Raw genomic sequence first — 21,351 nt, 5'->3', positions numbered from 1 at the left:
TTTGCTCTTCATACCCTGATTCCCATCTTTTCCATCAATTATATTATTCTCCATTGCTTAGACTATATCTGTATGATGCAAAAGGTAAAGATGAAAAGAGAAAATCTAGTCAGTTATTTCACTGTTGTAAATAGACTATCTCTAAGAAAAAATGTGTACCAATTGAAGTTTGTTTTCTCTTTCATTGCATTTAGTTAGCTCCTCCCCATTTTGGCAAGTATCCCTCTTCCTTCCACCAACATTCAATCTGTTTGTATTGCTCTTAACTGGACAGTGCATTATCTCTGGAGAAAATCACACTATCTATGCCCCATCATTCAAATAATCTTCCTCAGCCTAATTTCCCATGTTCCTAAAACCCTGAGACTTTTTTGGTGATATCAGGTAATACACTTTTGTATTAATGTCACCCCAATTCTACCCTTACACATTTCTATTCAAAATTCAAAATATATTGGTCAATAAGAGAGACAAAAAATGATTGAAGTTCCTTGAGGTGAGGGAATGTCTTTTATCTCTTTTTGTATCCACAGAGTAAAGCTTAATGCCTAGCACATAGTAGAAACTTAATAAATGTTTATTGAATACTTGTTTGAATCCCTCACCTTAGAGACCTTGCAGTCTAGCAGAAGAGAAAAAAAAGCTGAATGCAAAGTATTTATGATATATGGGTTGCACAGTATGTATGGTGCATGCCCATAATGTCAGCTAGTAAGGAAGCTGAGAATGATGGATCTCTTGAGCTTGTGAGTTCTGAACTGAAGTGAAGTAAGCTAATTGAACATTTGCACTAAATCTGCCATCAATATAGTAAAGGTAGGAAACAATAAGTTTCCAAAAGGGGGATGAACCAGTCCAGGTTCATCCAGGTTGGAAATAGAGCAGTTCAAAGCTCCTGTGCCAGCCTGTAGTAGGGTCTATGAGTAGGTTTTTGTTGTTGTTGTTGTTGTTGTTGTTTTTGATTGTTTTTAAGTTAAAGTAATTAGATTATGTGGATGAATATGGAAAGCTTCAACTATTTTAAAAGAATTTGAATTTTATGATGCAGGCAGTGAGTAGAAATCTGATGAAATTCACAAATTCATTAAGAAGCTTATCTGCTATTATAGCATGTATTGGAATAGTAAAGTCCAGAGTATAGAGACCATATCAAAAGATGTTGAAATTGATCCGATGATCAGCATTGAAGATCTGAATCAGAGTGGAAGCCATGACAGTAGTAAAGAAAGAAGAGATAAAAGAAATATTGCAGAAGGAAAAAACATCAACCTCCAGTGGTTAGAATTTCAGGAGATAGGTTTATATCAGTGAGCCTCTTAGCATCACTCAAATAATTTAGTAGATTTTTACATATTGTTTTGAGATTGCAGATTCATATATTCAATCATCTCAGCTGATTTTCACCATACATAATTCAATGAAGTCACAACATAAGATGATTATACACTTCTGTTGTGCAAACCAAGGCTCAAAGAGAGTGAATAATTTGCTCACGATCTTATAATTAGTTAATGACAGAGCTCTGATCTAAACACATATTTTCTAAATCCAAATTCCATTATATCATGCTTCTTAATTAAATTAGGCAGATGGCCACTTATCCTTTTCATGCTTGGTGCTTATTCTCTTTTGAGTGGAAGGATTCAGAAAATTAAACCAGGATTCACAAACCTACAACTGAATAATAAGGAAAGGAAAGGACAAAGGACACATACACATGTATATATGTGTGTGTATGTATATATGTATATCTATCTATATACACATATCTGTATATGTGTGTTACCCATATATAGATATTTGTGTGTTTATGTTTACACACGATATACAGAGATAGAAAAGATGTCTTCAGTCAATCACTCAACAAATATTTATTAAGTGCCAGCTATGTTGCAGCCACTGAGTGCAGTACTGGGGTTACAAAAAATAGTCAAAAGATAATATCTTCTGGCAAGAAGCTTATAATTTAATATAAAGTTAAAACAATGAAATCTGTTCCTTTCCTGATAATTGTCTGGAAGCTGACACTAATGCCTCCAAGCTTATGGTAGACAATTATTGTTATTCCTATTCCCTTTCATCATAGTTGCATGTAGTTTGTTGACCATGGGCTTTTACATAGATAAGATACTTTTACATAAGTACTTTCCTCCCTTTAATTGGTTTTAGATTACTTTTGGAGGCAGTGGTGAACAAGTAAATATTTAACAACTGAGTCCCTGGGGGGGGGGGCGGGAAATATATATATATATATATATATATATATATATATATATATATATATATATATATACACATATATAGCACATATCTAAGTGTCATCTGCATTATTGATATCTTAAAAATTATTTTCTTGAGATTTGACAGTCAACAAAGAAATAAATCATTTGTATTATTTTTAATATTTGCCAATTTTAGAGGTGTATGTGACCACATTGAAAATGTATCAGTTGGCTCTCGAGAATTGATTCAAGATGGCTCCAGAATACCACTGTCTGTAGAGCAGAGAATCTGTTCATTTAACTCACTTTTTATGGTGTCTAGCACAGGGCCTTGATGTTGATGATGGTGGTAATCATGGTGAAAATGAAGAGGCTGCTTAAGACTTAATAGCCTAAAGTTCTACTTCAAGTTACCAGCAGGACAGTTTCAATTATGTGTGTCATTGAAACAAAAATGAATGTCTTGTAGTTCATTCAATAGTTAGCAAAAGGAGATTTACTTAGCCAAAGAAAAAGAAGTACATTTAACAAGAACACTGACATGCTACCAGTTGATTCAGTTGAGTAAAATTCCTGCTGCTTATGTTGTCCTCATTTTTCACTGATCATACAGACGCTGGAGCTACTTATGATTGTTTTGTGCTCAGGCATATCAGAAAGTGATGTCAACATCCTGGTTCTTAAGTTTCCTGAGTCAACCAAGTCTTGAGGATGATCTTAGTACCATTTAAGGAAAAACTTGGCTTAATTTTCATGGAGGAAATAGTTAGGCTATTGCTTTTACCACATGTACCCAGGGGAGAGTAATTCTCCTTGGAAGCAAAAATGCTCCAGTACTTAATAAGAAGAAATTTTCACCTCATGGTCTTGTACTTCAGCAGGTGGTCTAACTGTAGATAAAATGTTTCTCTTAATAATATCAAATTTGTCTTTCCTTGATATTTGTCTATGACCATATTACTCAGTACTCTGATGAAGCCTTCTTAAAGTATTGGTGCAATAATATTACTCTAATAAAGTGGTATTTTTGGAATCAACACATGTGATAATATTTCTTATCCCTGATATTAATATGATATTCAAGGAAGTGCATCAAAAATATATTCTCATTATGAAGTGATTTCCCAATGTTTGAAAAAGCATCAAAGGAGAATATTTTGATAGTTTAGTAGGCACTTGAAGAAACTAGCTTTTCCACCCCTCATTCAGTATTCATTTTCTAAAAATAGGTTTGGTATACAAATGTTGCTGAAGGGAATGTTCTTTAAGACTAGAGATGGAGTCAAAAGTTGACTTTAATTATGGAGTTCTGTTGAACAACTATTATGATTTCTTCAAAACTCTCAGGAAAAAAAAAATTATGGAAGGAATCTGTTCCCCAAAGACAGTTAGGGAGTTCTTGGCAAAATAATCTTCAGAGGTTAAATATTTTGAATATTTGATTTAGATAAGATTTCAGAAAGTTCTCTTTATGCAGGAAAGGAAAACCATGTCATCTAGTGATTTATAAGTAAATTTCAATTCTCAGTTCTTCTGCTGTTTCACCAGAGAGAAAATATCTTGAGCACTACCCAAATTTAATGTAGAACACTTATTTTCACAAAAGTGCCAATGAGGACTCTCAGAAAAAGCACATTTTATGGTCCAATGGGGAAAAAAACCCTCTACCTTTGGAATCAGTTAACCTGGATTTGAATTCCTGCTCTGACAGTTATTCCCTGTATGTCACTGGGAAAGTCACTTACCTCTTTGGGCCTCAGTTCTATTAAGATCTCAGATCTATTAAATAATAAGGTTGGATTAGATGGTTTTGAAATTTCCCTATTAGCTCTAGAATTTTGATCAATTGTATAGTCCTGGCTTGATTGTTTATTATCTGTGTGACTTTGATCAGATCATTTAACATTCCCAAGCCTCAGCTTCTCCATCTGTAAATTGGGAAGGGTGAACTATATAATCTCCTTTTCAGCTCTAATTCTGTGGTTCTGTGATGCTACGTAGTCTTGCCTACACACTAGCTGGATGTTGTTTTCTCTCATTCGGAAAAGGTGTAGCTAGATGTGGGAACAGTCATTTTAAGCTATTAAAATTATCAAAAAGTTAAGGAATGAATAGGTATTTCAAGGTGTTCAGCATTTATAGAATCTTGCCAGTTTTCAATGGCATACAAATTTTTCTTTAGTCTGGAACTAGATGTTAGCTGTTCACACAATCCCCAAGATTTTAAGAATTTGAAATGTGTTCGATATGTTCAAAGTATTATTAAATGAGTGTAATTTGCTATCCTTTTGCTTCTCAAATTGTAGTGCTGCAGTTGGATAATTCATTTTTGCAAACCCATCTAAGAGACATGCTATTGGAATTTACTTCATCCTCATCTCTGCTCCTACAATGCAAACACATTGGTGGAACACCAGAGGGTGCTATGACAATGGATTAACTCCTTAGTTCAGTTGGATTATTTCTATCCACAGAGGGCTGTGGGTGTTCTGTGGCTTTCTTGTCCTCTTGGTTTGTTTCTCCCCACCTTCCTGGAAACAATCCAGGCTGTTAGCCCTTCATTCTCAGCATGGGCCACTTTGGAATTTGGAATGGATGTAAAGATTAAGCCACAGTGTACATAATGAAGAGGCTGGCCAAACACTTGTCTTACCTTCAGCTTTACTATTTGGACAGGCTCTTTTGTTCAGTGATTAGGAATGAGCTAGCCAACCTCTTTTGGCTTTAGTTATTTCTGAATTTATTGCTTTACTTTGCTAACTTTCTATCAACCTCTTAATTCTCCTCTCTAATCCTTCTACTTAAATTCAAGGAATCCTCAATGTATTTGATAAGCTTTTCCCTATGTATGGAGAGTATGGAATATTTGACATTTTAGCTTCTCTCTTCCACTAGGAAAGTATGCCAGCCTTTTGCCTTAGAACCAATTGCTGTCTGCAAAGGATTCATGCTTAATAAAGAGGAATGTGATTAGCTGACAGAGTTCAAACTGTATACTCTCATTGTATCATGTAATGGTGTTGTTGTTGAATTGTTTTTTCATTCTTAATTAATTCTTCATAACCCCATTTGGGATTTTCTTGGCAAAATAATTGCCATCTCCTTCTCCATTCCTTTTACAGATGAGGAAACTGAAGCAAACAGGGTTAAGTGATGTGTCAAGGATCACATAGCTAGTAACTCAGAAGATGAATCTTTCTGACTCCAGGTCTGCCAGCTCTATCCATTGTGCCTCTTAACTGCTCTTTAGCTAAAGATATTCCTTCCATTATTTCCCTATTCTATTATATGAAAGAAATCCTGAGAAAAGAGTTTTTTTAGCTCTTTCATAGATCCAGAAAGTTTCTTGTGCTGAGCAATAAAAATTATATTACATTATAATTGCACATACTTTGATTTCTAAAAATGACATTTGTAATGACCTTCACATAGTTTTTCATACTCTGATAATTTTAGCTGAATTTTTTATTTTTTACATTAAAAAATTGTACCCATCTGAACCCATACCTTTTTAAATGCCATAAGAAAAGACATTTTTTGCTTACTATGGTACATCTAAATTAGGAAAAGGGTTCAATATCGTGATTGTTTTTGTAGAATTTTTCTCCTCCCCAAAATATTAAGTCTAATGTACCCTAGAAGAAATAGGTTGTGACAGAGTCAGAAATCATGGGTTCTATATCCAAGTTTGTCATCAACTTATCATGTGACTATGGACTTAAACACTCCAAACACATCCCATGTGTAAAGTTTAATTTTTTTTTTAATTTACAGATGAACTTTGGAAGAGTATTTAGGTTTCTGAGTGTGTTGATACTAACCACAAAGATATATCCTGATTATACATTTGAAGCATGATAATCTTTGAAGCAATTTTTGAAAAGGGGTGTTACAGTACTCAGGTTTATCAATCAGTTCTGCTCTAATCTGGAGGACCAATGTCAAGTCACTTAAATTCTTCTAGTTTCTATAAGTTTCCTCACTTATAAAATGAAGGGTATGAGAGAGAGAAACTCTAAGATTCCTTCTAACACTAAAACTAAGATCCAACTATGATTCTGAAAGAAATAAAGACATCCAATTAAATTAAATGAACTTTAATGAGGTTTCAGAGCTAGCCTAGATAAAAGTACAATGCCTTCCCTCTAGGATATCAATTCTAGATAGAGAGATAGGAATTGGAGCTGTGATTTCATTTCATTCGTATATATAAGGAATTTCCAGGTAAGCAAATTCTCTCCACTAATTCAAACTAGCAAACAACTTAAAGTCTTAGAGAGTGTGTCCTGGAATCCCAAGAGATTTTGGTTTTGGTTTTGGTTTTCTGAGGCAGCTAGATGGCACATTGGATAAAGCAATGGGCCTAGATTCAGTAAGACCTGAGGTCAAATCACATACTTACAGACTATGTGAACCTAGTCAAGTAAACTTAATCTTTGTTTACCTATTTCCTCATCTATAAAATGGAATCATAATAACTACCTCTTAGGGTTATTGTAAGGATTAATTAAATAATAATCATCAAACCCTTAGCATAGTGCCTGTCATAGAGTAAACACTATGTAAATGTTAGAAAAAACATATATACACAATATATGTGTGTATACACACATATTTATATAGGCATGTACATACATTTACACACATGTACTTGCATATACACATGAAAAGATGAGTCATGCACACCTATGTATACATATGTGTTTATAAACTACATATTGTGTGCACTGCACATATGATTATATTCACAGGCATGTGAGCACAGAGGTGTGTATGTATATGTATATTTGCCCTAAGACACTTAGAGGCTATGTAACTCAGAGATTAAGTATTTTATTTCTGTCTACCTCAGTTTCTTCAAGTATAAGATGGAAATAATAATAATATTAATATATATTAAATAAATATAAATATGTTTATATAAATAATATATATACAATATATATAAATAAAATAAAAATAAATATATATAAGTATAATTAAAATATATAATATTATATAATACATAATAATAACAATTATTTCCCAGGTTGTTGTGAGGATCACATTAGATATTTGCAAAGAACAATGATAAAGAAAGCATTTTAAAAAATGCTTTCCTCCTACCCCTTTATCTGCCTCACTCCTATTCCATCTGAATGATCAATACAAATGTTGTATAGGACACTACATGTTGCTTCCTTTCCATTTTTGACTTATAGCTTTGCATAGCCCTGGGGTTTTTGTCAGGTGTCTATCAGAAGATCATATGTGAATGAGAAGTATTTAAGCATATCACATAGTATAAATGATGCATGGACATTGTGTTTATCCTATAAATATTTGTGCCATATATTCTGTGCATCTATAAGGTTGTGAAAATGGGAAAGCATCAGGTCATTTTCAAGAGTTTTTGCTAGAGCATTAGAATTTAAAAAAGAATAAAATGAATGTTTTATTTTAAATTAGGATCAAAACTATATTTATCATGAAAAAAGCATTTTTGATATGTTATTTTTATAATTTAGCTCTGAGAAAATGGAATTTTTAAAATAATAATATTTTCAACATTTATGAAATTCTTTAAGATTTGCAAAGAATTTAACAAATATCTCATTTGATCCACACAACAACCTTGGAAGGTAGATGCTATGATTACCCTTATATTACAATAAAGAAAATTGAGACAGATAGAGGTTAAGTGACAGAGTCACATAGCTATTAGGTATCTGGGGTCAACTTTGAACTCTGGTATTCTGAAATTCAGACCCACTCAGTGCACTGCTTTGATGCCACATAAGAAAGTCAAAGCACTCATTTTAAAAACATGTTTTATATTGGTATTAGTTTCTCCAGCTCATTTAAATGAGTTTAAGGATGTGTGCAGGATTTTTCCTGTCAGTTCCTAATGGGAAGCCGAACTGTAAGTACAGAAAGAGAGAGAGAGAGAGAGAGAGAGAGAGAGAGAGAGAGAGAGAGAGAGAGAGAGAATTTTTATGGGATTTCTCTCAAGGAAGGGAAGAGAAAATGCCAAAAAAGCAAGAGGAAGAGACTGGTTTAAACAAAATACTCAAGTGAAGTGTGCAGACACAAAAGGTCTAGAATTTAGGTTAACCAAAACCAAACTTTCAAACTTCTTGGTTCACCTCCTCTAATTTCTACTTTGTATAGGGAGACTTTTTACTATTAAAAACAATATTACCCCAACACAAAAACCCACTTTTTAATTCATTGGAAGCAGGCCTAGATTCTCTTAACAAGATCATGTTTTTTTGTTTTGTATTTTTTCCTTTTAGAATAGTGCGAATTAATCAATGTTTTAACATTCTTTTGCTATTCTGACAGAGCATGTCCAAGTGTAACTGTCCCCAAATGACCCTTTTACTCCTATGGGGGAGCAGTTGAATATTATTATTATTCTGTGTGTGTGTGTGTGTGTGTATGTGTGTGTGTGTGTGTTTAAAATAGCTTTTCTATTTATAAATCTGTTATGGTGGGATTCTAGAAAAGTCTCTCCTTTACTGAGTTGGAAATATCTAAAATCTCAAACTTCAAAAAGAATTTAGAGATTATGCAGACCTATTCCCAATGAAGAGTAATCCACATCACAAAATTTTCAAGAAGATTTGCAATGATTTGTATTAGAAAGAATGTGAAATTTACATGGGTTTACATCTTTGCTTTGCTACTTCTTCTCTAAGGAACTGCATAAATCCCTTCTTTTTTCTGGTTCTCAGTTTTTTTTTTTTTAATGTAAAATAAGATGTTTGGGATCAGATGCTCTGTAGGGTCCCTTTCACCTCTAAATACTATAATCTTAAAATCATTCATCCAATTCTCCTGTTTAAGATCACTAATGATGTGGAAATCACCACCTACAAAGATGTTCAGCTGGGGACATGAGGATAGAAATTAAAAAAGAAGTCAATCTATTTCTGGCTTTTGTAGACCATAATGGAGACAGAGTCCAAGGGAAAACTATGTCTGGCTTCTAGGCCATATGATGATGAAGATACATAATTTCTAAGGGGCATTTATCTGATGTTTTTCTAGAAAAGGGCTCAGGAAAGTCAACTTCATTAGAAGATAGAATCGACCTTAATAGATGGCTAGTCATTTAATTTAGGCAAATAATTTGGGGGACAGAGTAATGGTCCAAAGTTGAGAATAGAAATTCCAAAGAAATGTAGCCATGGAAACTGCCATTAAAAGTAAAAAACAAAACAAAACAAAACAAAACAAAACAAAACAAAACAAAACAAAACAAAACAACAACAACAACAACAACAACAACAAAAACAAAAAAAAACAGACTGCCGAAGGGCATGATGACCAAGGGTAGAATCTTTATATTGGCTAAATTATTTTTCTCAATCAAGTACTCTGTACCATAAATAGGATTAGCTAGTAGGTGGTTTGAAAGGCTGAGCTTGGCCCCACCTTAAACAACTCAAATCTTTCTTGAATAGAGACCTAACCTAGTATATTACCTAGAGAAGTTTCAAATTGAGGTTATCTAGATAAAATCTAAGAATGGTTCAATGAAGAGGGTATAACTTTGTATTAATTTTCTTTGAATGTTGATATCATTCATTTCTATCTTTATTATTATGCATTATACAAATACAAGTGTGGCGTTCATTGTAGAGTATTGGGGTGCCATGAATACATTTTCCCCCAATTATTCTAGGTTGGAGCTATCATTCAAGAGAGTGAAGTAACCTTTCAAAGTCCACTAGATCCCTTAAGTTATAAGTAGTTTTTATTAGGGTCTAGGGATATAAAGATAAAAGCAAAAAATTTCATTTCCCTGAGGAATTACATTCTACTAGAAGAGACAATATGCATATGCAAAAATTTACATAAAATAAATTCAAGGCAATTGAGGGACATTGGCAACTGGCAGAATTGGAAAGAACTCCAAAGGAGGTTGCTTTTGAATCAATCAACAAATATTTAAATATACCTACTATGTGCCAGGTACTTCCTTAGACACAATAGATTGAAATATATATGTGTGTGTGTGTGTGTGTGTGTGTATGTGTGTGTGTATGTATGTGTATATATATATATATCAATTCCTGTCATTACTTATCTTTGAAGGAAACCTGAAATGCTAAGTAGTGATGAAGAGGGAGTGACTTCCAAGCCTGGAGGACAGCATGGGCAAAGGCCTGAAACTCACGTTAAGTATTTGTTGCTTTGACAGATGAGGATGGAGTTACATCTTTGATTGTTAACCATAGGTACCATCTTGAAGACTTGCCTTTTTACCCATCATTTTCTTCCCTTAGTTTCAAGTGAAAGCTTCAAGATGCATTTTTGATGACCAAAAGGTGAGCTCAGGACGGCTATCTCTGGAAGCAAGAGGCTGTTTATCCTCTGGTTAGGTGCAAGACAGTGCGGCTTGCATTTCCAGCCTCCCACACTGCTATGGCAACGCAAGTTAGCCTTGGACTGGAAAAATGGCTCTCTGTCACTCCCTGGATTTGTGCATCTTCAGAGCCAGGACTGCCAAAGAGAACAGGCGCCATGAAATTCCTTTCTACCTCCCACGTTATAGTTGCCTTATTGAGGATTGAGCAAAGGAATGCCTAGAAGGGATTCATTCACCTTCCATTTCCCCCAACCCCCCTACCCAACACTGACCCCCCAGGTCTTCAGAGGAGGGTGCCTTTACCCCCTCCTTTACCCCCTCCCTTCCTTACTTCCCCCTGACCCTGCAGGGGATGCAGACAATCAGCAGAGGAATGTTTTCATAAACAGTATTTTCCAGACAGTCCTTCATCTGTGGAAAATGAGGACATACTGGACCCTACTTCCCCTTCTGCTGTTGAAGGCTGCCTCAGTTCAGGAAAGCTTACATTTAAAGTTCCACAAGTAATCTTTAAGCTGATTTTAGACATACCTACATATGTAGGTGAAGATTATCTGGAAGATATATAGTTACCAATATTTGTGACAAAATGATATTCTATCACTTAATAAATTAGTATTAGTTATACTGAAAGTAGAAGCAAATGAGTTGCTGGTGTATTTTCCCCAAAAAATATTCACTTCAATTTAGTGATTACATTCAAATGTCTACTATGTGAAATGCACATAGATATAGAGGATTATGTAATGAAAAAAATCTTAGTTTGTATAATTACTCTGGAACAAAGAAACCAGTAGTCACAGATTAGTTTTTGACAAAGGTAATCAGAGGAGAGTCCATAATGTCTCCTGGGGTCCTCAGATTTCAAACACTTATTATTATTCATCTACAAAAGGGATTCTTAATTTTTTTCCACTCAAAATCCCTTTTCTCATGAAATTTTCTTTATGCATTTCGAGGTATATAGTTATATAAAATTAGTACACAAATCAAATATTTACATAATGGAGACATAAAGAAATCATAAAAAAATTTATTTTAAAATAATTCTTTGAGATATCTCTCTCTCTCTACATATATATATATATATATATATATAATTTTACTATTTATTAAAGTTAGCAAATTTGGATAATAATGCGATGTGCTTGTTTATTTTTACATAAATTTTGGAGGAATTTTTGAAACCTTTTATTGTCAAATTTTTCATGAACCCTATATTCAGATACACAGCCTCATAGAGAATTATGACTTACAGTTTAGGAAGCTTTGATCTATGAAATAAAAATGTCTAGTTGGTTTGACTTAATATTAATTTACACACTGCCTCAGCTTTTGCTTTGTTATTAGTGGACTTGCAAAGTAGAAAGGTAGTAAAGTATTTGTGCAAGGTACCTATATGTATGCATATTTACATAAGTGTTTTACTAGTCTTTTACTTTGCAAATCCAGTTATACCTATGTGCAATAAAGTATCTTTAAAAAAGAGATTCCCTTCAATAAGTGTTAATTAGTATTTACTACTAATTATTGTGAGCTATTTACCTTAATGTTGAGCATACAAAGAAAACAATGAAACAATTTGTAGTTTCAAGAAGCCTATATTTTTCTGGGTTGATTCAACTTGTTTTTTTACAAGATAATATAAGGAGAGAAATCCACACTAATAACTTGGTAGTGAGGAGGGGAGCCCTGAAACTCTTTTTCTCTCTTTCTGACTTTGGGATTAAGCCATGAGGCTTGAATCTTGTTGAAGGAGAGGTTCTCCTTGAACCCTGCCTCTGTGAGAGACTGCCCCAGGGAATCAGATAAAATAGTTTATCTAGGTGGGGCTATTTGAATCCTGAGCTGGAGAATTCCAACCCTATTGAATTGAAGAGACACCCATTCAATTCTAAGATTTTCTATTTAATTCAGCTCAAGCTCTACCCAGTCCCATCAAGAACTGCCCCCAGCCTGTAGATAAAAAGAGCCAAGTTGGGCCTCAGCCCTTGCAAAGGACCTAATATACCATCCCTGGTATAACATAGCAGCAAACTTCTGCCAGCTGGAAGGATATTCTCTTTTAGCATTACCCTCTCTTTATCCTCATCTATTTCCCTAACAAGACTTTATACCTCTCTGTTGGGGATCTCCCTGCTACAAACTTTACTTCTCTGCCAGGACCTTGACACTAAGGAATTCAGTCTTTCTATTCATGCATAGCAATGGCCATCTTCTCAATGCCAATAATAAACTTCTTTTTGTTGGTCTAACTTTTGGGGTTCATAAATTCCTTTATGAAGGACCTCTGTGCCACCAGAAGGGAGTTCCCACAACTTCTTACTTTGTGCCAAATCCTAAAGGGATTCAGGGGAGCCAAATCTCTTCATTTGGTTCCCTGAACCCTGAACCTGTCACTAATCTCATCATTTAACTCCCTGACCACCAGGAACCCTAATTTCATCATTTTGATTCCCTGAATCTGATCTCATCAGTAGTGGTAGTGGCAGTGTTGATGATAAATCATAGAAAGTGGCTGGCTGCCTCAATTAAACTGAGACCTGTAAAAGACCTTAGCTTTAAAAGGCCAAGGTCTGCCATGATGAAAAGTCATCTCTGGTCATCCTGGTCTATATGTGATCTCTAAATCCAGATGCTCTGGAGGAGAAAATAAGACTAATGACTTTGACCTTCCTCATTCCAAACCAATTCACTTGCCTGTCATGGCATTACCTCCCTAATGTCATGGTTGTTTACAAGAACAAGGACAAGCAACAGTAACTAACAAACAAACAAAAACAAAAGCAGCACTTTCATGAAAGATAAAAATTTAAAGATAGAATGAAAGAGAGAGGGAGGAGAGGCAGAAGTATATTCCAGAAATAGACCAAGTAGAATAGGGGGTATATTCTAGGTCTTGGGTACAGTTTGAGGAAATCACCGAGGTAAAGATAGAAAGTTGAACTAGAGAAATAGTTAGCTTGACTGGATCACAGGGTGTGGGAAGGTTAAAATCTGCATATCAAAGTAGAAACCAGACTGTGGAGGATCCTAATGAAGAGTTGGTATTTTTGTATTTTGTATTTTTTGTTTGTTTTTGTTTGTTTTTTTCCCTAGAGACAATAGGGAATGTTTTTGAGCAAGGAGGTGTCATTCTCAGATGGATTTGGGCCTTAGGGTGATTGTTTCTGGACAAGGATATGAAAGACAAATTGAAATGGGGAGGAAAGGCAAATAAGGAGTCCAAATTGGAAGCTAGCATGGAATAGAAGAAAGAAAGTTGGATTTGGAATCCACAAAGACTGAATTTGACTCTAAGCCTCCATACTTAGTAGCTGTGTGAACAAGAGCAAGTCCTTTGAAACTCAGTGTCTCCACATGTGAAATGGATGATAATACTTCTAGGACTTACCAGCATTGTTGTCAAAATTAAATGAAGTAAGATATATAATATGTCTTGAAAACCTTAACATATAAATATCAACTAAAGCCTATTATAATCCAGATGAAAGAAAAGATGAGAGGCTAAATTTATGTGATAGCTATCTGAGAAAAAAAAATGTCTATAGGGAATTCATAGAATTATTGATAATTAGCAAGTGATTCAATATAGAGATAAGGAAGAGAAAAGATTAAAGATGATTCTAAAGTTAGGAACTTGGGTGACTGAGAAAATAGTGTTGCTCTCAATTGAATCAAGCTCAGATGAAGAGTATATTTATTAGGAAAGATGATCATTTGAGTATGTTGAACCTGAAATTCTGTTTAAGTGTAAAGTTCTAATGATAGATATAATTAATTTTTAGAGATAGAAGATAGTGGGAAGATTAATGTAGGCATAAAGTAGTATCACCTGATCATTAGTCCTTAATAGGCCTATTATTTATTTAGAGTTAATTAAGCTTCTTTGAATCTGTACACTCTCTCACTCTTTGTCACAAGGAGCTAGTCACATTCATTGTTGATCCTTTAGTTCTCTCTCCATTAATATGAAGAGTATTTTTCCAAATCTCCTTTCTGCCTTCTATAGAAGCTTCATAACAGAACAATGGAATTTTTTTTAGAGGCCATTGATGTAATTCCATAATCAAATTATCACATGGATATACCAACTCATCAGTTTGATAATTCCTTCCAATGATGCAATTCTTAATGCCTCTGTACATTCCTCATCCCCATCTATCCTTGTCCATATTCTCCTCTAAGTTCATTACCAATAGTTTCTCCCACATGGTGGAAGATTCCATTTTTCTTAACATTGTTGAAAGAATCAGTGGAGCACTGGGGCTATTTATCTGTCATCCCTCACTCTTCTTACATGATCAATCCATCCTTTCTTTCTATTATTCCATTGTTTGATATCGATTACCCTTTTTATTTATTTATTTCCCTTTTAGTTCTTTGTTGGTTACATGTTGCACCTTGCATACATTAATAATATGTCTATTATTGTTTTCTCTAGATACTCATCAATGGTATTGCATATCTTACTGTCATACAACAATGTTAGAAATATAAAGACAGCCTCATAGTAAGCTTGGATCAGTAAAAAAGCTTTGCAATTTCTCAAATTAAATCCTCTTTTCAACTGAACTCAGCTAATTGTTCATCTACATTATCTGTCCTGGGTATATAAGCCTGCACATATTTCTGGACATGCATGCACGCACATTTATGTGCATTGTGATATATGCATGTAGATGTGTGTGTATATTTGGAAAATTTTTCAAGGGTAAACATTCAAATGCATGCTAATGTGCATGTCCAGTTAATAGATGTTTTTTTTAATTCACTTTATCTTTTTTTACATGTATATACAAGATCCTTTGAGTGATTAAAGATCTTAAAAGATCTCTTGCAGGCTTTGCAATATTCTGGAGACTGAGGAAGTCATTACAATGGAATCCACAAAAAGAAACATCAAGAGCATGAATTTTTAACTTTTTTCACTGTTATATCTTTCTTTGGCAACTTGGTGAACTTTCTCAGAATAATGATTTTAAATCCACAAAACAAAAGCACAGAGGAACCAATTATATTGAAATAGTTGTCAAAACACTAAAAACAAATGACTCCTCAAGCCAAAACCCAAGTTCAAAAATCAACAGATTGAAAGATCTTTATATAGTGAGCCTCACCATATTAAAGGACCCCCTCTCTTCAATCTAGACTTTGAACTGGATTGCTTGCATCACAGAGGCAAATGCCTTTGGTAACCATATTCCTCTTTGTTTTATTCCTCAACCAGTGTTCACTTTGAAGGGTCATTGAAAAGACTTATTCCTGTGGTTACATCTTCCAAAGAATCCTGAATTATCTTGATAGAAAGATGCTATAAAATAGGCTGTAAGACAGCATTTCATTCTGCCCAATTAAATACTTTTACATAACATTAATAAGCTTAATAGGGTTTTATATTCTAATTATCTAGATATGTAAATATCTAATTATACTGGGAGATAGTATGTGGGTGAGATGACATCGATATTGTTCCTCATAAAAATTTTGTAAAAATGGAAAAACAGGTAATGATGTTCTCTTGAACATATATTTTTCTATTTTAAAAATCTATAATTTTTTAATCTTTAGCATTTCTCCTCTTTCAGCTCCCATGTCTACTGTTATTCAGTGTCTCACAGTGTGACATTTTCAGAATGAATCTCCTTTAAAAAACATCCTTGATCCAGTCCAGCAAGGATATAAAAAAGAATGTTAAAATTGTCCCCCAAATTTTCTACCTTTATCTTTTGTTTATGTTTCCCTTTCCATTTTTATGCCAGATATACCCTTGGGATCATTGACATTACTGTGAAATAAAATTTGTTTATTAATCCCCAGATTATTTGTTGTTATTCTTCAGTTGTTTTAGTCATTTCTGATTCTTTGTGAACCCATTTGAGATTTTCTTAGTAAAGTTGCTAGAGTAGTTTGCATTTTCTTCGCCAGTTCTTTTTACAGATGAGAATTGAGGCAAACAGGATTAAGTAATTTTCTCAAGGTCACACAACTAGCAAGTATCTGAGGCAACTCAATAAAATGAGTCTTTCTGAGTTCAGACCTAATATTCCATCTGCTGTGTTATATGACTGCTGACTTCTAGATTATATTACTTTTACATTGGTCTATCTCCAAACCTCTAAGAAGTTCAAGAACCATCCACTTCTTGGATGCTACAATATAATCTTCATCCCACTGTGAAATAAGTGATGCTTTCTTTCTCTTTTTTATAGTTGAGAAAATGAAGGACCCCAGACATTAAGCAACTTATTGATGGTGTTCTAACAACACCGGCCTAGCTAATTGCACAGAATTTGGTTTCTTTGGTTGAAGTTTTTCCAACAGTTATATTATGGTATGTGTGTGAAAATGCAAACTATTTGATTCTCCAATTCTACCCAATTGGAATTAAATATATATATTTATTTGTTGTTTTGAAATAGGCCAAAATATACACATATGTAGACATGTAGGATGTTTTTCAAGACTTGCTTAAGCTTGCTTCATACTTATCCTATAAGTATTCTCTCGGTGACATAGAGTAAATAAATTCATGATCTAAAGATACATAGGGTTATAGATATATGTAAATATAGTTATATCAATGTAAATATAGATAAAGAAATATTCTTTAGCAATGATCCATGTCTTTATGCAAATTGCATTTAAATGAATTTAAATTAAGGATGTAGATAATACAAGGTCAAATTGTCCTGTCTATTGATTATAAAAAAAGTATTTGACTTAGCTGAACAAAATATGACCTTATAGCTCTTTTACTACAAGGAACCTCATATATATATGTATATATATGTCAACATATGTATGTGTGTGTGTGTGTGTGTGTGTGTGTGTGTACACACACATTTACTTACTTGTTCTGGTTGAATCCATTCACAATTCCACCAACAATGTATTAGTGTCCCAGTTTTCCCACTTCCCCTCCAACATTCATCATTATCTTTTCCTATCATCTTAGCCAATCTGAGAGGTATGTAGTGGTACCTCAGAGTTGCCTTAATTTGTATTTCTCTGATCAACAGTAATTTAGAGCACCTTTTCATATGACTAGAAATGGTTTCAATTTCTTCATTTGAAAATTATCTGTTCATATTCTTGGATAATTTATCAATAGGAGAATGAACACTGAAAATTATTCACTGAAAGACTTTCCAACAAAAGAAATAAGAATAATTAAAGACCTCCCAAAAGGAGAGATTTTTTGTTTGATAAATAATCAGTCAAATATAATAACATTCTTTGTTCTAATGCCTCTAAGACCTGCCCTTTTGTCTTTTATGGTGTCTCAGAGTATAACTAAATTAAATGTGTTTTGATCCTTAGGATTTATATCTTTACACCTTATAATGTTTGGGCTAGCTTTCTAGAGGTCTTGAGACCAGCCTTGGTTTCACCAGAATAATCACCATGAGAATAGTCAGGGATAAAGCTCCAAGTCTTTATTATCTCCTTTAGTCTCCCAGTCTGCATCAGCAGTCTCAGTCAGTCAGCCAGTCAGCAGTCTGCACATCTAAATGTAATGTAGAGCCCCCAAGTTGGGGTATCAAAATGTACCATTGTTTTCTAGAGCCCTCCACCAGGGTGGATTAAAATATAGTGTCCAGATTAGCTCTCTGTAGGATTTGGGACCAGATTGATTTCTTGGTCTTAGTGAAGAAGTGATGAAGGCCACCATGAGGCTGGACATCTTCTCTTTCGTGGCTGAGTTTGTCTCCAGTTTATATACTATATTACAATTAAATCAACTCATCATATGAGTATAAGCCAATCTTTATATCACTAGGGAACCATTTTTTGTTGTAAGATTAAATCAATCATACTGTACTAGAGGACTATTAATTAACCATGCTAAACTAGATAATCATTGTCTTATCAATCCCACTGAGTTCACACCTTGTAAGAATCTTTGCCTCAAGTATATTTCTCCAGAGTTCTAGCCCATTACAATACCTGAATTTAGAACTTGGAAAACTCTTAGTTCAACTCCTTCATGAAGAAACTCAGGCCAGAAAGAAGACATGACTTAGCCAGAGTCACACAGGAGATAAATAGAAGAAATGATAATGGTACTCGGTTCTTTTTATTTTCTTTCTTTTATAATAATAGCAAATTTTCAAAAAAATTACTAGCTTGTTGGAATGTTTGCTGGATGCAACAACCTAATTTTAATTGACAAAAAAGTTAACTACAATACAAATAAGAGGCATAAAGTAAGGCCAAAATAGATAAGATGAATTATAAACAAATTCCACAATGCCATTCATGGGGTTTCATGACTATTATCTCAATGTGTCAAAATCCTATACTTCTCTTTTCTTGGGCTTGATCTTTATTTATTGTTATTATTATTATTATTATAGCTTTTTATTTACAAAACATATGCATGAGTAATTTTTCAACATCGACCCTTGCAAAACCCTCAATCAAACTTTTCCCCTCCTTCCCCCCACCTCCTCTCCTAGATGGTAGGTAGTCCAATACATGTTAAATATGTTAAAGTATATATTAAATTATATATATGTGTGTGTGTGTGCATACACACACACACACACACACACACACACACACACATATATATGTACACATTTTTATACAGTTATCTTGCTGCACAAGAAAAATTGGATCTAGAAAGAAGGTAAAAAAACCTGAGAAGGAAAACAAAAATGTAAGCAAACAGAAAGAGTGGAAATGCTATGTTGTGGTCCACACTCATTTCCTATGAGTCTGTTCATTACTTCTCTATTGGAACAGATTTGGTTCATCTAATTGTTGAAGATGGCCATGTCCATCAGAATTGATCATTATATAGTATTGTTGTTGAAATGTATAATGGTCTCCTGGTTTTGCTCATTTCAATTAACATCAGTTCATGTAAGTCTCTCCAGACCTCTCTGAAATTATCCTGCTAGTCGTTTCTTACAGAACAATAATATCCTAAGACATTCATTTACCACAATTTATTTAGCTATTCTCCAATTGATAGGTATACATTCAATTTCCTTCACTACAAAAAGGACTCCACAAACATTTTTGTGCATATGGGTCCCTTTCCCTTCTTTAAGATCTCTTTGGGATATAAGTTGGGCTTGATCTTTTAACCTGTTCTATGTCATTGATGCTTTTTGAATATGAAGGACCAACAACAGCTACCCGTACAGATTAAAAATTTTCCAGAGATAGATCACCACCATATGGTAACATTAAACTCTGAATATCCTTATGATAACACTATTGAGAGGAAATACACTTTTCCTCCTCATTACTGTGGTTTGTAAGTGACCATCCAATACATTTTCTGTCTATGCTTAAATCATACTTTTCAATCAATGAATGAAATAGGTATGGTAAAAAGCAGGCACACCCTTTTAGGAACCTAACAAGGAAATGCATAAAGGGAGCCAACATGTCTTTAGGATAACTCACAGTTCTGGACTATTGGCTTAAATGCTATTTTTTATTTTAGGACTTCTGCACCACATAAAATTGCTTCTCTGGCCACTGCTACATTATTGGTTCTCACTATTCTTTAATTTAATTAGTTAAGTCTTCTTTCTACTCAAACATATCCTTAACCAGCTTTTAAAAATTATGTCACTATTAAAAAGAAGTTTAGAAAGCATTAGCTTTTAAAATCTTTAAGTCAGAAAACTGCAAATCTCACCAAATGAAGTATTAGGGCTACAAAGAATCATGCAAATGCTTCACTGCCAAATGATACTAGAGTTCACAAAATCCCAACTCCAAGATAACAGGACATCAAAGCAACCAAAATATTTCCAGCAACCAGGAATTCAAAGCAGTTGCCAAGACCCCACTGCTTTTCCTTCTCATGCCAAAAAGGGCAGCAGACAGAAACAAATTCTTATAAAAACTTTCACCATTTTCTTATACTTGACAATTAAATTAATTCGTTTGCCTACAAATTAGGAATCACCCTTGAAGCCTTCTTTCAGCTAACTACTTATATATACAGTAGCTCAGTTCCATGGAAAGGTTTTTAAGACCTACCTACTCCATTGAAGTGTGTTCATCTGCTCACAGGTTCCTCTCCTTTTCTCCTACTGTCTTGGGAAGATCCTGAAGATCACCTAGCAAGATAAGGTGCAGGACACTGAAGTCTTTTCTGCATCTGACCTGTCAAATATTCAAATTTTATTGCTGGAAACACAATTCCATTGGGAGAGACTTGATATTTTAATGCTAAACTTATGTTCACCTAAAAGACTAATTTAAGGAGAACTCATACAAGGCAGGTACACTCACCTTGTGGTCAAAGAAACAATATATAGACACGTTCAAGATCTCTCTAAAGAATTTTGATATTTTGGATGAGGCATAGGAGATACTGACACAGGATCATCTAGTGTCGACATCAAAGAAAGCAAAGCAGAATTGTAATAGCTCAAAAGACATGAGATTTGCAAATTTAGAGATATCTTCCTCTTAAATGGTCATTTGGACTGATCTATAATAGAGCCTTCTAAACTTATACTGGTTTGATTAGCCACTCTACCACATAATATACATTGACCTAAACATTATGCTGCCATTTTGGTCCTCTTCATCAGGTAGGACAAATAACAACAGACTTTTAAATAGCTTAAATGAGTCATCTCTCAGTGATTCACCTTTTCCTTACAAAATGAGTTCCCCAAATTTCTTTTATCAAATCAATAGTCCTTTATGAATCAGTTCTTCAGTCTTTAAAAATTTATATGTTTTTTTCATTTTCTTAGTTTTATCCTCTTTTTAAAAAATGCATGCAAATTAGGT

General features: G+C 34.0%; 1 long non-coding RNA gene across 1 annotated transcript in view; it reads right to left on the bottom strand.

Moving 5' to 3' along the window:
- The window catches only part of LOC127562218 (uncharacterized), a 77,905-nt gene extending 57,199 nt beyond the window's left edge, over positions 1 to 20,706 (bottom strand). Inside the window, exon 1 of the long non-coding RNA XR_007953636.1 lies at positions 20,587 to 20,706. This is a non-coding gene — a long non-coding RNA (uncharacterized LOC127562218). The remainder of the gene's footprint in view (positions 1 to 20,586) is intronic.
- Between the last annotated feature and the right edge of the window lie 645 nt (positions 20,707 to 21,351).

The sequence above is a fragment of the Antechinus flavipes genome, chromosome 4 (genome assembly GCF_016432865.1).
Source record: "Antechinus flavipes isolate AdamAnt ecotype Samford, QLD, Australia chromosome 4, AdamAnt_v2, whole genome shotgun sequence".
In the NCBI taxonomy this organism is placed as follows: Eukaryota; Metazoa; Chordata; class Mammalia; order Dasyuromorphia; family Dasyuridae; genus Antechinus; species Antechinus flavipes.
The sequence above is the reverse complement of the archived record's forward strand: the minus strand, read 5'-3'. Positions and strand labels throughout refer to the sequence as shown.